This window comes from Macrotis lagotis, chromosome 1 (genome assembly GCF_037893015.1).
Source record: "Macrotis lagotis isolate mMagLag1 chromosome 1, bilby.v1.9.chrom.fasta, whole genome shotgun sequence".
In the NCBI taxonomy this organism is placed as follows: domain Eukaryota; kingdom Metazoa; phylum Chordata; class Mammalia; order Peramelemorphia; family Peramelidae; genus Macrotis; species Macrotis lagotis.
Window position 1 is genome coordinate 138,660,929 of NC_133658.1, and position 18,378 is coordinate 138,679,306.

General features: G+C 36.4%; 1 long non-coding RNA gene across 1 annotated transcript in view; it reads right to left on the bottom strand.

Annotated features, from left to right (window-relative positions):
• The window catches only part of LOC141514285 (uncharacterized), a 36,451-nt gene extending 34,894 nt beyond the window's left edge, over positions 1 to 1,557 (bottom strand). Inside the window, exons 1-2 of the long non-coding RNA XR_012475983.1 lie at positions 1,451 to 1,557; positions 97 to 192 (exon numbers count right to left, since the gene is read on the bottom strand). This is a non-coding gene — a long non-coding RNA (uncharacterized LOC141514285). The remainder of the gene's footprint in view (positions 1 to 96; positions 193 to 1,450) is intronic.
• Between the last annotated feature and the right edge of the window lie 16,821 nt (positions 1,558 to 18,378).

Consider the following 18,378-nt stretch of genomic DNA (forward strand, 5'->3'; position numbering starts at 1 on the left):
GGAGAGAAGTCATCAATTGGAGACTCCATGGGACTAAATAGATTAGCAAACTAAGGTGGAAGCTGCATAAAGGCTGGGAGTGTCCAAGTAAAATACCTCATCCAATTGTCCATCAAGGAGACCAATGCTGCTCACACTGAAGCTTCTACCTCCTCATTCCAGTTGCAGGAAAATACCTCGAACATACTGTCCCTAGAAGAATAGAGAATACAAAGGACAAATTTCCCAAACTACCCTGAGTGAGGGAAATATGTTCAGAAATGTGTGTTTATATTATTTCCTGCTACTTTGCTACTGATCTATGCATTTATAGTCACTTCACTAGTGCCTATGATAAAAAAGAGTAGAAAAGAAGGGAGAGAAGGAGGAGGGGGGAAAAAGGAGGGAGGGAGAAAGGAAAGAAGGAAGGGAAGGAGGCAGGGAAGGAAGGAGGACAGTAAAGAAGGAAAAAAGAGGGATGAAAGAAACAAGCATTTATTAAGTACTGAACTAGATACTAGGAGACACTGATATAAACTAAAAGAAAGATAATCTTTGGCCTCAAGGAGATTATTTTCTAATGGGATGACTGGAGATGACCCAAGATGGTCTTCCCCAGGTCTCAGGACACACAAAAGGATGCTGAAAAGGGGGTGAGGGATTGGGAAAGGTATCTCTTTAGGGGCGTTTGGAACCAGAAAAGAGACCTGAGGGGAGAATAAAGGCCAGCCTCAACTCTTCTAAAAATGGAGGCTTCGGGAGGAAGACAACAACAGGAGAAGAGGGTAGGCCTTCCAGAGGGAAATTATTGAGAATGGCACACAGGATAGTTGGATGTTCCAGGGTGAGGAGACCCTAAATGCTGGACAACAAAAGCATCAATTCCTGCACATTCAATGGGGGGGGGCAGGGATTTAAGTAGTTTCTAATTTTTGTTTTAGTTTTTATTTTTAACTGAGGGAAGGCAAAAGTGTGAAACTTTAGAGCACAGGCCACCCAAGAAAATAGAAACAGACAATTAGGACAATTTCTAACCCCTTTAACTTTGCTACATAGATTCCCTCATCTCCATCAAGGTTTACAAAAGACACATCTATTCATATGTGGGAAGCAGTAGGTGGAGATATTAGTATAGTTTCTAGTATGTCCTTTTCCTCTGTAACTAGAATAGCAAGAAGAAAGATGTGCTTATATGTGCATGTTCTTTTACATGTACATAAGGGGTAGGCAGTTATGGAGAGTTTTAATATTGTCAGACAAGAGGAATTTTATGCTTTATCAGAGGTCTATGGCATCATCCTCCGAAGAAACCTGATGCTATCTCAGTGATTCAACTTGATTATTACCAGAAAATCTCCATCACCATCTCATAATACTTAAAAACTTTCTGAAATTCTACTATTAGAAACGCATTTATTCTGATCCTAAAGACTTTTCTTCTTCAAGAATCCCTTATTAAAAATGCACATACCCTTATGAAGTAATACCTCAAGACTTTATCAGTAGTTAACACCTTAGCCAAGGATTAACTGTCTAGGAATGACAGTTGGTTAAGAAAATCAGGCACTGAGAAAGGAGACTGAAAAGGTAATCCTGTAGAGAGAGAGAGGGAAGGTGTATTATTTTAGGAAAGACACTGACGAGGCAGGCAGCAGAAGGTAACCAATATGATGAAGACTTAAAATTGTGCTGAATAGAAACTGAGATGACTTAACGTGGAAGAAAGTAAAATTTGGGGACTGGGGGACTTTGTTTTCAATTCTTCAAAGATTTCTCATGTGTAAAAAGGATTAGACTTGTTTTTCTTTTCCCAGGAGAGTAGAACTAGAAGCAGTAGATTAAAGCTACAGGAAGATAGATTTCATTTCAATATAAAAGGGGAAATTTTCTAATAATTAGAGCTGCCCTGAAGTGGACTGAAGTAACTCAATAAGTAGTGAGTTCTTCATCTTCAGAGGCTGTCTTAGATCTCAAATGCCAGGTTATGATTCAGAGAGATTGAATCAAAATAATGTTTTACAAAATATACTCAGCAAACATGTACAAATCCTCTACAAGGATATCCAGTTGTGGCCTTTCAGGTCCTTACTTCAGAGGACCCTTCCCAGTCACTTACAAATACAGTCACTGCAGGAATAGTTTGTGAAATCAGAAGTACTTCATTTCCTTTCTGATAACTGGTTTATATAAGATTCATCCATAATCCATTGTCTATCCCCATTGAGGGTCCTCATGGTTAAGGGCTACATATGAACTCAAAATGATTAATTCCATACAATCTAATCAGTCCCAAAAGACCTAAGGCAGAAGTAAAAAAAATCATTAAAGGATCTTCAAGAAGAAGCTAAATGACTACTTTTTAGAAATGTGTAACTAGACATTTTGCACCTAGGATCAAACAAAAACACCTTCAATAGTTAAGACAGGTGGGAGATGGAAAGATATTAACCCTTTCCAGAAAGACAGACATCCTGGGATATTACATAAGGCCATTGGAGGAAAAGTATGAGTCCAGGAAAGAGAAGTTCATTCAAGCAAGATGAAGAGTTATGTGTACCTCCTTAAGTCTCTTAATTCATTAACCTGGGATAAATGTGGAAGGTCACTCAGGTCTCCCAAGTCCTATTATATTTCATTTATAGATGGGGAAACTGAGCTTCATAAAGGTAAGTTCCATGGGTAAGCTATGGAAAGATCCAATTCTAGATCCTCTGACTCACAATCCAACATTCTATTCATGGTGTAGTACATATTGTGCCCCCTCCACCTCACCCTGCCAGGAGAATGTAAGCTCCATGAGAACAGACTGGAGTTTTTCTCCCCTCTCTATATATCTGTCAACTTATACAATGACTTGCATTGAGAAGTCACATAATAAATGCTTGAACTGGTGCCTGGTACATAGCAGATGCTTAATAAATATTTATTAAATGAATGAACTGAATTTAAAGAGTCAAAGAATAAGGGGAGCCAGAAGAGTAGCACCATTTCCCTGAAGCCAGAAAGATACACAGAAATTCTTCTAAGTGTTCTTGCCAATCAAATTTGCTAATCAGAAGCAAAGTATTTGATTTATACTTCTTTTTACTTGCGTCCTGATAGAACCAGGGAAGGGGGAAATGATTAAAAACTGGCAATGAGGTATAATAATAGGTATTTTCCTTCCACATCCAATTTAATTTATCACCTACTACATTCAAGGTTTTTTATTAAGTACAGGGATTGCAGGGATATAGAAGCCACAAAGATCCTGCCTTCAAGGATGTTCCAGTGTAGAAAACACATACATAAACTACTGTAAGACACTGTGATAAGTAAAATAGTAATTTCAACAGAGGGTTCAAAGAAGCTGAAGAATGGAGAAATGACTGCAAACTATTCTCAAAAGTCCCTTTCCTTACCACTGGAAACACACATCATGTCCTCAACTAATTTACCTGTAAGTCAAACACTTATTTATCACTTACTCTGCCAGTCACAGTGCCAATCACACACACAAAGATAAACAGAAACAAAAAAATAGTCGAGAGGCTTACAGTCTAATTAGGGAAGACAAAAAATAAAAGGAATCTAGTAAAAGAAAGCTGAGAAGTAGAAAGGGTTATTAGAAAAGGTACTACCCATGAGAGAATGGTAAAGACAATCTATAGTTCAACCTGGAAACCATTGAGACAAGGCTACCCTGGGTGCCCTTCGTAATTGGAAGTTCTTAGAAAAGTCATCCAATCAAAGGAAGAGGTTGCAGGGGTGGAGGGTGCTTCCAACATGTGAAATCTAGGACTGGAGTAAACCAGGATGAAGAGGCCCCCAGAACATGAGAGAGAAAGTCTATACTAGAGTCTAGAGTACAGTCTGGAGATGAATGAGAAATTACTCATATTCACAAGCTCTCAGAGATAGGATCTCTGAGTTCTGGACTTCAGTTTGCTTATTTGTAGAATGAAGTGGTTGGATTATAGATATGAGCTCTAAGGTTCCAAGTCCTAGGACCATTTGTTTCCTCAGATAACTGAAAGATGGCTAGGTGTCTCTGAATGTTCCAGAAAGATATTACTCACTGAAAAACCAAGTAGTCTGAAAAAAAACCAGTATTCATTCTTCCTATGGGAGGGAAGGGTGAATAGTAAGTTTGAAATTTTTGGGGGGAAATGAGGCCTCAGGAACATGTTGAGAACTGCATTTCATTAACATGTCAAATCCTTCACTGTTATTTATTTTCATTACCCTTAAATCTAGAAATGTTCTACATCCCCTGGCCCATGTTCATCTTTAAATCAGACTGTCAGTGGAGTTGTGTCCTGTCTCCTCCATAAGCTAAGGCTCCTTTCGTCCTAAAAATCTCACAGGCTGAATTAATCTCCTTTGAAATCAATCAATTTCCTCTCTCTCTCTCTCTCTCTCTCTCTCTCTCTCTCTCTCTCTCTCTCTCTCTCTCTCTCCCAAGAACCCCCCCTTTTCTCTTCTTTTAAAAAGAAAATAACTTATCTCTAAATGCCAAAACCTACAAAAATTAATTCAATTGATTTTGTATTGACTTATAAAGCCACTAAGGGAAAAAAATAGCCCTTACACTACTTTTAATACTTAGATCAGGGACCATAAAATGTTAGAACAAGATAAAATTTTGGAGATGAACCATTTCCATCCCAGGGCAAATGGGTTTTCTCTGGCAAGGTAAGATTTCAAGGGTGCCAAGTTAATTAAACCGACATGGGGTAACAACAACCAGAAAAAGATAGGTAATAGAGGACATTTTGTTGATGGACTCCATCAACAAAATGAAGTTGGAAATAGTCATCTTCCTTTCCCATGTTAATATTTACATATATTACGTACAGCATCAGGTACAACATTCCATTTCTCATATCATGACTTTGAATAGGTTGGCCCTCATGCTTGGAAAACTTTCCCTCTTTCATCTATGACCCTTTGGAAAACTATAACCCTTCATGACTCAAATCATATGCAGTCTTCTACATGAGATCTAATCATTTTCTAATTCCCACAATTAGTAGTATTCATTTCCTCGAATCCCAATTACTTTGTATCTATATGTCTTTGCATTTTATTTATATACTCTTAGATTGTAAAATTCTTTGGGGGTAAGAATTATATCGCTTTCTTTTCTCTTTAATACCAGCACTTTTTAGTGTGTCTGCCATATAGTAGGTGCCCATTAAAATTTTTTTTAAACATATAAAAAGTAACATATACATGCATCAAAATTTGTTTCATGTACTATAGGGAAGGATTAGCATCATACAATGTTAGCATTAGAAAGGTCTTTTGATATAAGTCGACCCCTTCATTATCCACTCTTTGAAGGGTTCATGTTTCTGATATGGGTATTCTATTTCTTCATACTTAGTCATATTGTACAATTCTTAGCCAAGGCTTTCCACCAAATCTTCAAAGAACAACACACTGGATATATGCTTCTAGGTCTTTTGCTATTCAGAGCTATTAGTGTTTACCCCTTCACTTAATACATGATGGATTTACCTCTTGTTTCCTATCAAACATTTCCTTGATGGCATCTGTTAGACCACTTCTCAAATACAAAGTTGGAATAAATTATAACAGTAAGACTGACAACTTTTCCCAGGATTATTCTTTGGAGAATCCCATGATAGAAAGCAATCTACCTCATCTGATACAACGTGTGTGATTTTGAATCATACAGGCAAAATAGTTGAGATATGGGAGGCTAGGGCCCAAAGGGACCCTAGAAATAATCTAATTCAACTCTTATTTTACTGATAAGGAAATGGAAACCAGATTGTTAAGTTACTTGTCTAGGGTCATATAGGAAGGTAGAGAAAAAATTAGAACTAAAACCCAGGTTCCCTTACTATAATCCACAATACCATGTCCAGTCTTTGTCATGAATAGGCAAATAGCATACCCATGTCTGCCCTGGCATGCTTCACATTCATAACAGGAAACCTTCTGCTGTGACCCTAATGGAGAAAATTAAATTAGTTACTAATTGGTTAATTGGCAGCCAGCTCTATAGAGCAGTGAGGAACAAATTAAGTCAGAGCAGAAGTGCACATTTGTTAGGCCTGCATCCTCTTTTGTTAAAGCCCCCTAGGCTTGCTGATTGTGCTCTGTGTAGAGGGGCTTGGCAAACACTCCACATACTGAGGAAAGCTTTGCCATGGAGTTGGGTGACCACAGGGGAGAGTTTCAATATCATTATCATACTAATATGATTATCATTATTACTGTCATCTTCAACACCATTGACAGCCAAATATTGAGTATCTATGATATTCAAGTCATTCTGTTTCGTCCTGAGGATACAAGAAGCTATGGGACATAGCTGGTGGATTCCAATCCAGAGTGCTAGTGCTTGCATTTTATCCTTTTATTCAGTTGCATCTGGTGGTTCTTCAGAAGATAGCTTTATGTTTGGTCATATAGGAGGAAGGAGAGACTGATGAGGCAAAGACCATTCCTATTTCTGGAAGAAGTGCTGGACTTGGAATCTCATGCTCTCAGAAAAATGGATTGTAGATCAATTATTTACTGAATGATCACTGGCAAGTATCTCTCGCTGGAAGATCTCCAACACTGAAGCTCATTACCCTTATCTATAAAATGAGGCTATCTTGCATTTTTGACCTCAGAGTTTTAATGAGGAAAATACAAAAATATAAAATGGGGGCGGCTAGGTGGCACAGTGGATAAAACACCGGCCCTGGAGTCAGGAGTACCTGGGTTCAAATCTGGTCTCAGACACTTAATAATTACCTAGCTGTGTGGCCTTGGGCAAGCCACTTAATCCCATTTGCCTTGCAAAAACCTAAAAAAAAAAAGCTCTATGGACATTATCAAATGCTGAGAGTTAGTATGGCAGTAGTGGGCAGAGGGCCAATCTAGGGGTCAAGAAGATATGAGGTCACTAGTTCTATGATGATGGGAATTCCTTAAGGGCAAAATACATACACTCATTTGTATTCTCAGTGATGATCATTGTGCTTAATAAAGCATTTAATAAATGCTTATTCATTGGCTGAATGAATGGGGCATACCACTAAATCTTTCAGTGACCCCCCAAAATTCTCTCAGATTAAAATAAAAAAGATGAGTTGTCAATATTACATTATTGAAAGGAGTTTTTACACTGAGAATTCTTTACATTAATGAAATAACAGATAGGAACCACTCAAATTATAAAGTGATATAAAATTTGTAACACAATTAGAGCTGTGTTTAGCACATGGTTAGTATGACAGAAAAGGAAAATAATAAATGTTGTAGGGGATGTGGAAATACTGGGGCAGTAATGCACTGCTGGTGAAGTTGTGAACTGATGCAACCTTTCTGGGAAAAAAATTTGAAACTAAGCCCAAATGATAATAAAACTATCTATTCACTTTGATCCAGCAATATCACTACTAGGTTTCCAAGAAAATTTTAAAACAGGCAGGGGAAGAATCTATTTGTCCAAAAATATGTATAGCAGCTCTTTTTATTGTGGCTAAGAATTGGACATTGAGGGGATACCCATCAACTGGGAAGTGACTGAACAAGTTTAGGCATATAGTTATAGTGAAATATTATTGTGCTATAGGAAGTAATATGCAAGATAATTTCAGAAAATCCTAGAAAATCTTGCATGAACTGATGCAGAGTAAAGTGAGCAGCACCAAGAGAACATTGTGCACAGTAATAGCAATATTCTATGATGGACAACTGTGAATTGACTTAACTTTACTCAGTAATGATCCAAGATAATCTTCAAAGACTAATGAAAAATGCTATCTACCTCTAGAGAAAGAACTAATGTCTTCTGAATGTAGACTAAGACATACTATTTTTCTTTCTTTCTTTCTTTCTTTCTTTCTTTCTTTCTTTCTTTCTTTCTTTCTTTCTTTCTTTCTCTCTTCCATGCTTAGGTTTTATTTCACTAAAGAGTACATGAAAATATTGTACAAGATTGCTCATGTATAACCTTTATCAAATTGCTTGCCTTCTGGTGGGAGAGGCAGGGAGGGGAGGGAGCAGAAGAGGGATAGAATTTAAAACTCAAAATTTTAAAAAAAGAATGCTAAAAGTTGTTTTAACATGTAATTGGGGGAATAAAATTATTAAAATTTTAAAAATGCTTGTTCTCCTCCCCTTCCCCATTCATATGCTAGTCTGTGTTATTGTTAAATGGGAAGTAGTAATGAAAGCTACAAATAAAAATTGCTGTGATATAGTTTATGGAATGAAACACCCTGAAACCTAAGCAGGGGTTTCACAGGATTAGTGGAGTTAGTGAACAGACAAGTGGAGATAAGGTATAGTATGAGCAAAGAAGAACAGGAGCAAAAGGTAGGAATGGGTTTGGTGCACTGAATTGACTTATAGGGTTCCAAGAGTAGGAGAGAAGAGCAGTTGGTTAGAAGAGTAGTTACTTTTAAATACTAGCCTGGGACCAGAATGGAGATGACCTTAAAGAATAAGTTAAAAATTGACATTATTCTGAAGGCAATGGGAAGCCATTGCTAACTAAATATAGAAGCCCAAAAGGATTCCTTGAATACCTGGGAACTTTATCTGCCTTTGCTTCCCTGAAAGGATAGAAAAAGAAAATATGTTCTTCCTCATTCCTTTCTTATACTTCAGCGTACATGTATTCACACTGGTCTAGGCACTCCTTCCAACAAGGCAATTTACAATCTACTCTTTTGTAACTACAGGTCTTCATAAATATCTTCTATAAGAGATCCATTAAAATGCTATGAGCCTTCTTTTAAATCACTTGACATTATCATGTGGATGTGCCATCAGTTACCCTTTGCTCTAGCTTTAGGTCTGGCCCACCTCCTTTTCCAGGAAAATATCTTTTGATCCTATCTTTTATTATTGTTTTTTTTTAATGCTTCAGTCTATTTAAACATTCTTTGAGTGACCAACTCTTCAGACTCTTCCCAGATTGAGTTGTCCCATGTCTCACATCCTTATGTAACAGTATCACTGAAAGAATATTCTTATTAAAAAGATAGTATTTTGTTTCAGCATCATTAAATTCATTGCAAAACTTTGAATCATTGAATTTGTTGTGAAATTTTTCAATTTCAATTCAGTCAACATTTTTTCCTACTCAGTTCTAGATACAGTTCACTGTCCACGTGCAGTGTCTGTTCAAGATATCTGAACTGATAAACTAGATTTTTGGATTATCCATACAGATGCAGACTATAATCTGAATTATAGATATTCTTTATTTAATTTTTCCCAGTTCGAATAACTTAGATGAAGGGGTTTTTTAATAGTTATAGAACTCAAGTAGGTAGGAGGCACAGTAGATAGATTACTGGGCTTGGAATCAGGAAGACATATATCTTCATAAGTTCAAATCTGACTCAGATACTTACTGTCTAGTCCTTGGCAAGTCACTTAACCCTGTTTGCCTCAGTTTCTCATCTGTGAAATGAGTTGAATAAGGAAACAGAAAACCACTCCAGTATCTTTGCCAGGAAAACTCCAAATGGGGGCCAGAAAAGTCATATATGGCTGAAACAACTCAACAACAACAACAACAACAACAACAAAAACCAAAAATTCAATTAGGAGGTCCTTCACTGTTCTTAGGCTTGATGTAATCAATATAACCTCAAGCATAATCTAGAGGACCCATCCATTTATAGGGAATCTTTCTCCCATTGGACTCAGTACTGGACATCCTCCATGACAGTGATAAGCAAGTTTGACAAGCATACATCAAAACTTGTTTGACTCTAAGAATAAGAGGCTACAGTATTCTCTGCCCCATTCCCTAGCTTGGATTAGCTATTGTAAGAGCTGAAGTAACAGAGTAATTTATTCTGTGGTAAACATATTGTGTCCCTTAGATCCATAACAAATAACATGCTTGAATTGAAATCAGAAAGAGTACTAGTTTTTGTGCCAATGAGCAAGTCACTTAATCTTTCCATCCCAGTTTCCTCAACTATGAAATAAGAAAAAAAAACAACTATGGCACTTGCTTCAAAGGATTGTTTTGAGAATCAAATGAAATAAAATAAGCAAGGCTCTCCACAAGGAAAGTACCATATAAATAATGATAATAATAATAGTAATCACTATTATTGTAATCATAAAATAAATTATTAACTAGTGTTGGTTGAGTGAATGAGTAAGTCAAATTATGTGTGATCCAATTAAGACTCAAAGCTTCTAGTGGAAAGATGTACACAGAGATGTCATTTGAAAATTCTCTTTCACCCAGAAATGTTGTGATTCTGATCCTAATACATCTATATCTGCTATGTGATACTTTTCTATTTCTTCCCATAATTTGTCATGAAGAAACACCTAAATGTTTCCTATCCTTAATATTCTTATTTATAAAATAAGGTTTATAATAAGAATAATACCACTGCCTTCCAAGGTTGTTTTAGGGATTAAATAAGAAAACTTCTTTTAAGGACATTGTTAAATCATGAAGTACTCTATAAATGTTAATTATTACTGTTATTCCAAAATATTGAGAAAAATAATAGATGAAGGCCTCTAGTAAATTCGGTATTTACTAAGGAGAATTTGCAAAGAAGCCATGGACAGGATGAGAAGGAGCCAATAAAACATGATCTTCATTGCTGCAAGGAAAACCATGCCATACCAATGAAATCATGGATCCATTAAAATAAATTCAGTAGTTCAATTCTTCAATACATTATCCCTGAATTTGGGCAAAGCATTTGACAATATCTCTTTGACTGTTCCATAAACAAAACTTTCTCTCTCTTTGTATCAGATATTTTCTCTGGCTATCCCCCATGCCTGAAATGTTCTCTATTCTCTGCTCCTTTTATTGACCACCCTGGCTTCCTTTAAGTCATAACTCAAATCCTACCTCCTACAGGAGATTTCCACAGTCCTTCTTAATTCTAGTGCAGGGACTTTTGTCTCTTTTTATATCCCCAACACTTAGTACGGTATCTCACAATGGGAGGTGATTAAAAATATTTATTAATTAGCTGACTGATTAATTAATGATATCCTTAAGAACAAGATTTACAGAATAAAAAGATTCCAGGGTCCAGATATTTCAAACCTATAACTGCACAGGAGTCCTTTATCCAGTATTCCCCAACAAGTTTTCTGTCTTCCTGAAGAATTCTAGTAACAGGAAAGGCATCTTTTCATGAACTCATAAAGTATTAGAGCTAGCCAGGACCTTGGATATTTTTGAATACAACCCTATTTTGAAATCAAGGTCCAACATGATGAAATGCTCCCTATTACCTACAAGATTCTGTTTGTTTTAAAAACCTTTTTTGAATTTGGTGCTTTATCATTTTTCCAGTTTTCTTATATCTTACTGCCTTCCTCCTTGTTCTACAAAAAGGACACTCCATCTCCTGACACTATTTTTCACTAACTGTCCCTCTTTGCTGAAATTGTTTCCTCATTTTCGCCTCCTTGCTTCCTGACTTTCTTTGGATGTCAGTTAAAATCCCACCTTCATCAAGAAGCCATCTCTGATCTCCCTGAACTCTAGAGAATTCCCTCTAAGATAAACTATAATTTATCCTGTGTGTATATATATATGTATATATATATATATATATATATATATATATATCCTGCTTATACACAGTTTGTTACATTTTGTCTCCTATAGATTGTGAGATCCTTGAGAAAAGGAAGCATTTTTGCCTTTCTTATATCTCCAGGATGAGTACAATGCCTGGGACAAAGGTGATTAATAAATGCTAATTGACTTGACCTGTTGACCTACTCAAAAGTACACAGATTTAAGTGACAGCATCAGGATTTGAGTGCTCATTTATTCACTTCTAGGGTACTTTCCACTATATTATGCTGCTTTCTTAAAGAAATGTGGTCTTCTGTTATTATGATTAAATAGATTTGGAATTGAATGAATGATATATCCATGTCAAACGTATGTCAGACTGGACAGAGAAATCTAATGAAATACTCCCAGGGATTTGCTCCTAGACATGTTCTGTTCACTATTTTTTGTTTGTTTTTGCAAGGCAGTGAAATTATATGACTTGTCCAAGGTCACACAGCTAGGTAATTATTAAGTGTCTGAGGTTGGATTTGAACTCAGGTCTTCCTGACTGCAGGGTCAGTGCTCTATCCACTGCACCAGCTAGCTGCCCCTGCCAATCCTATTCTAACTCATCTCCTTGTATCACACACCCCACCTCACTCATCTCCAAGCTAACCCATCCTCCATTAAGTTGCAAAGGTAATTTTCTAAAGGATAGGTCTTCATAAATGAATCTTCCTTCCCTCCTACCCTAACCCCATTCCCCCCCATTCCAAGGAGTTCTAGTGTCCCCCTATTAACTCCAGGATTCAATAAAAAGAAACCCTAACTCTGCTATTTTAAGAATGTCATAACTTGTCCCCTTCCTACCTTTCCAGGCTACCTTTACTTCCCTCCATGCATACTCCAATCCAAGGACACTGACCTACTTTTAGTTCCTCCCTCATGATATTCTTGTCTCCTACAGATTGGAACAGGTGGCCTATGTGGTCCCTTCCAGCTCTTAGTTTAGGGAATTTAGAGAAAGAAAGAAAGAGAGAGAGAGAAAGGGAGGGAGGGAGGGAGGAAGGAAGGAAGGAAGGAAGGAAGGAAGGAAGGAAGGAAGGAAGGAAGGAAGGAAGGAAGGAAAGAAGGAAGAGATAGATAAACAAAGATAATCAAATAATAAATGCAATGCCTCTCCAGACAAAAATCACAAAAAAGTTTACATTTTGATTGGAAAAATAATGATGCAAATTTTAAAAGGAAAATAGTAAAAAATTATTTGTTTTGTCTCATTCTAAACCTGCCTGTAGACTTTAAAAATAAAAAATAAATCTGACTATATAGTCACTGTATATATTGTTCTTATTCCATTCATCTTACATTTATTAAATATCTAACTATACTGTAGTAGGCAAGCTGTCTAAAAATAAAGCAATGAATCTCTAAATATCAAATTTCAGTCATCAGGAGTAGAGAACTGCATACTTATACTTTTCTATTCCCTGAAATTATAGTCACTGATTTTACCTATAATTAAGGACAGCTCTTTCATTCACAATCACAGAGTTTGCTGGTTTTCTATCTTGCTTTAAATTCTCTGAGATTTCCAAAGGGGCTAAAGAGGTGATTGAGGGACCTGAGAAAGTGACATGCTGCCAAAAACAAATCTAACAGCATGGAGAACTATGGCTCATGAGAAAATATCCTAATTTCCATTAGAAGGAATTCCCTGGTTGCAAATAGAGAGGGTGAGAGCTGGATTTTCCTGAACCTATGGACTTTTCCCTTGGGGAAGCCCAGGTGATACCAATGAGGAGCCTTGCATGTCTCCCTGCCTACCTTTAATGCTCCCAGGCTGCCAATATAACTGATGTAACTCAATATGAGGCCAAAACACAGGAGGGGGAGACCCTGCTGCCTGGGGTTAGGCAACTAGATGCTGATTACAGTTGACAGAAGAAGCGGGGGAGAAATTTCTGCTGACCAACAGCTATCTGCAACCCTCTAGCAAGTCAAATTACATTCCAAATACCTAGTATCTGTCTCATCCCAACAGCTCTTCAATCCGGGGCCATCCCTCTGAGCTGGAGGGGCCAAGCATATTCCTGTAGGCATTTTCAATCTATATTGCATTCTCTGTGGGAAGATCCTGCCTCGGACAAAGTCCAGACACAAGAAAGTTGGCAGGCAGAAAACCTAGTGACAGGTCGTCTGGCACGTGAAACAATGGCAGATCCAATTCAAGGATCCAACTAGTTGGATGAGACACATAGGATCAGAGAATTAAGAGCTGAAAGGACTCTTAGAGATCTTCTTATCCAATGCCGTCATTGTACAGATGGGGAGTCTGAGGCTCCTCCAAAGGAGCAAAGTGACTTGCACAATGATGAGAATTTATACATTACAGAACTAAGATTCAAATCTAGGTCGACAGACATTAATGACATATGACACTCCTAATTAGGAAATGTCCAAAAATATTTTTATACTATTCTTCAAACCAGGCACTGCAACACTCTAAATTTAAGTAAATCATCTTTATATTCTAAAACACAACCAGAAGGCCTCAGAATACTTCTCACCACTAAAATAACTCTCATGTAACCTCCAATATTTTAACTTTATTGTTTAGAAGAAATCCATAGACCATCATTCAGCATCATTTTATCCTTTTCAAGCAAAAAAAAAAATCTGAAGCTTAGTGTATCTGGATTCTTAGTTGATTACTGACTAGAAGCAGTGACTAAGAAGCAAGAGACAGAAAAACTCAAAAGCAGATACAGAACTGTGGTGTATTATTTCAGTGTTTGCAATAGTACAACCATAGATCAAGAAAAGATGAAATTAAGTTTGAGGTCCAAGTATAAAAGAAAAAGAAATACTCTATAGATGACTATTCAGAATGATGAAAATAAATTACTTTGGAACTTGAGACAGTAAACTTCAGTTATCTGGAAAACATAGTAAATATTTTTTTAAGCAAAGGAATTTAATTTAATAGCAAAGTAATATAATTAAAAATGAAATTTTCTTCTCATAAACCTGGACTTCACTTTCCCTCAAATACACATACCATCAATGGGAAAAAAATTGAACATGGAGAAATTTCATGTATGGGAAATATACACATAGTGAAGACATAAAGCACATACATGGACGAGTGACTCATATTTCTCCTTAAAGAAGACACATAATGAATGCTTATTGAATTCATATTTGGACTCATTCTTCAGGAATGTCTATAAGCATAATTTAAACAAAACTATTTGAAAGATCCCCATTTTCACAGACTAAGAAAATATCATAGGGTTTAGAGTTAGAAGATAATTTAGGTGTTATTGTTTGGTCATTTCAGATTCTTCATGACCCCATTTGCATTTTCTTGGCAAAGATACTGGAATTGTTAGTCATTTCCTTCTCTTTACAGGTGTTGTCTCCTATACAGATGTTGTCTCCTGTTGTCTCCAGTTCACTTTACAAATGAGGAAACTGAGTCATAATGGTTCTTATCCAGAGTCACACAGCTAGTAAATCTCTTAGGCCAGATTTGAGCTCAGGAAGATGAGTTTTCCTGAAACCAAGTCTGGACCACTAAACACTGTACCACCAAACTGCCCCATCTTGGTCTTTTTATAAAAGGAGTAGCTTACTTAGCTTTGGTCAAATAGGTAGTAAAACCACATGCAGCCAGGCTTTGAACCCAAGTACCCTGTCTCCAAATCCAGTCATATTTCAATCCAATACATCAATCCAATACATCTTGTACATTGGGAGTCTGTGTGTATGTGTGCATGAACTTAATGTTTTAGATTCCTTAAATAGTTCTTGAAATGGTCCTGGTGACCCTCACTGCTACATACAGAGCCCTGAATAGCAGAAGAGAGCCCTCCCTTTGAAAACCTCTTGAACTTCCTGATCAGGGCCTCATGGGTATAAATCATGAAGGCTAAGTAGTCACCACCTTGCTACGCTTTCAATCAATCACTTAGCCAACAAGCAAGCATTTATTTAGTGCCTATGTGCCTGGACAGTAAGGCTACAAAAACCAAGAATGAAACAATCTCTTTCTCAACTATTTCAGGTAGTAATTCAAAGAACATCTGAGACTAGTTTTGTCACTATAACTGGGAGTACTGTTACCAGACACAGAGCCTTACAATTCCCCTAATCAATCCAGCCTTTCTCCAAACATCTCTCTGCTCCTCTATAACAGAAGTCAGGTTAGTATCATGGAAATAATGCTCAGATCTAACATCAGGTCTGGCTCTGAGAAACATTAACTTGGTGAACTTAAGCTAATCCCATCCCTTCTCAAGAAGTTTTAGTTTCTTCATGTGTAAAAAGGACAATTTAATATGTTCTTAATAAGGAATTTTTGTTGCTTTAGATTTTTCATGTGTAAAAATGACAGTTTAGCTTCTTCCTAAAAAGGGAGTTTAGTTTCTTCATGTGTAAAAAGGGGTTGGAGCAGAGTGTTTCCAGTGTTTCTTCTGATTTTAAGTCCTATGAGTAAAAGAAATGAAAAAGAATCGCCATTCTCTTTTCCTGGTTCTTCACTCATCCAAGAAACTCTTGGAGAATTCTGAACATACTGTTCATGAACTGATCCTGAGGTTTCTATCCCTAGTTAATCTGTCTTACTGTGACATACACAGACAGCAGGAATAAAAGACTGACATTTATGGAGTCCTGGAAAAGACTACTTGACCCAAAATTATTACCTCCCCAATATCATTAACAATGAACTTTAAAAATCACATCCTTCATTCATTCCCTTGAATTTAGTCATCAAAGACTATTATGAAAAATGTTATTTGAGAGAGAAGTAACAAATACATGAATTCAAAATCAGTTTAATCAAATTAGTTGGGCCTTTAAAGAATGAGACAGAAGATAGGATCATAAAATTAGACTAGACATGAGCTTAGATTTAGTCTAACCCTATCAAATATTTGGGAACTGAGACCCAATTCTTGGTTAAATGACAAATCCAAGGTCATTGAGGTCATAAATGGTAAATATGAAATTTTCACCCAGGAACTTTGACTTCATAAAATAACTCTTTACATTATACTATTCTGTATTTCTCTAGTAGTTGTAGGCAATAAAAGGGAGGACAAAAATCTGTAATATTTAGCAACCCTGATTTGGTAAAGTCCTGGGGAGGATGAGTATGATAGATGGCTGGGAGGAATGAAGATATTTTATGGAAAAAGCAGAATTAGAAAAGATTTAAGGATAACTTCCTGAACTTTTTTTTTGCACTGAAAAGGAAGAAATCCTCAAGACATAAAAGCAATATGTTTCATTTCTCCAGGAACACAATATTGCATACCTCCAAAGTTAAGGCTTGTTTATTTGTTTATTTATTTTATATCTGAACTACTCTCTCACATGACCCTAAGCTACAAGGAAATGTTCCATGATCAATTTGAGCAAAGTGACATATGCCAGATATCTCAACAAAAGTGAATTTCCCTTTACAGAGCAAGAGCTAAAATTTAGGAATAAGAATAATACATCTTCTTCATACACATACACACACACACACACACGCACACATGCACACATGCACACATACACAGACTCCCAATTTGTCAGATGATTTTCCATGAACCACCAGTGTCTCCTTATTAGATTGTGAGTGTGAAAAAGGCTGGAACAAGTCTGGGTTTTGATTTAAACTTCACATCAGCATATAATCCATGAAGAAATACCTTAAAATATAGCAAAGTACCTAGGACTGAAAAAAGGAATCGGAGTGGTCATTAAATGGGAGAGAAAGTTAACAAAGAAATGTCTAGTATAGCCTTGGTAGCCATGAAATATGAAAAAAGACCCAGAGGAAATTTTAGTGTATTGGGTAGCTCCTCTGCAGATAATTTGTGGAAGGAAAAAGACAAGACCTCTTCAAGAGGAGTAGGCATGAATGGGCTCATATCCATTGAAGAAGTAAAGTATCACCGTCTCCACCATTTCCTAGTGCCTAGCTAAATACTTCAAAGATCCAAGATTTTATCTGAAGTAGCTGGTATTCACTTGAAGATCATAACCTCTATATATCTTAGTTGAAATTTTCATGAGTTTCTATGGCTGAAAAGAATCATTGATGATCAAGAACAGAGTAATAAGCATCTCAGAATTTGGTTAGACCAAACACAAATGTTATATTGTTCATTTTTATCTCCATACTCAAACTATTCTAGTTTACCAGGAGCTTCTAGAGCTTAGATTCTGTTGACAAGACCTTCTTCTAATGAAATGTCAGCTCCCTGAGGACAAAGATTATTTTATTTTTATCTTTTTATTAATAGTGTCATTTTTATATCTTATTGTATATAAAATATATATATATATATATTAATTATAATAAATAATAATAGTATTTATGTAGTGTTTTAAGATTTAGTTACTTTACACATATAATCTCATTTGATTTTCAAATAAGTATAGGAGGTAGGTGTAATTATAATTCTGATTTTATAAATGAAGAATCTTTAGCAGAGTAAGGTTGAGTGCCTTGCCCAGAGTCATACAACCATTGTCTAAAGCTAGACTCAGTTCTTCCATCTCTTAATCCAGAGCACTTGTAATAGTAGTAGTCATAATAGTAGTAGTATAGTAGCAGTAGAAGTAGTAGTGACAGTAGTAGTGGTGGTGGTGGTGTGGTAGTGGAGTTGGTGGTGGTGGTGGTGGTGGTAGTAGTAGTAGTAGCAGTACTGGTAGTAGTAGTAGTAATTTGACACTTATATGGTAATTTAAAGTTTACAGAGTACTTAATAAACACTGGTTGACTGACTATATAGATTGCTTCATTTATCTTACAACTATCATGAGTTATAAGCATCATTATCTCCAATTCACATTTTACAGATGAGCAAACTAAGGCTCTCAAA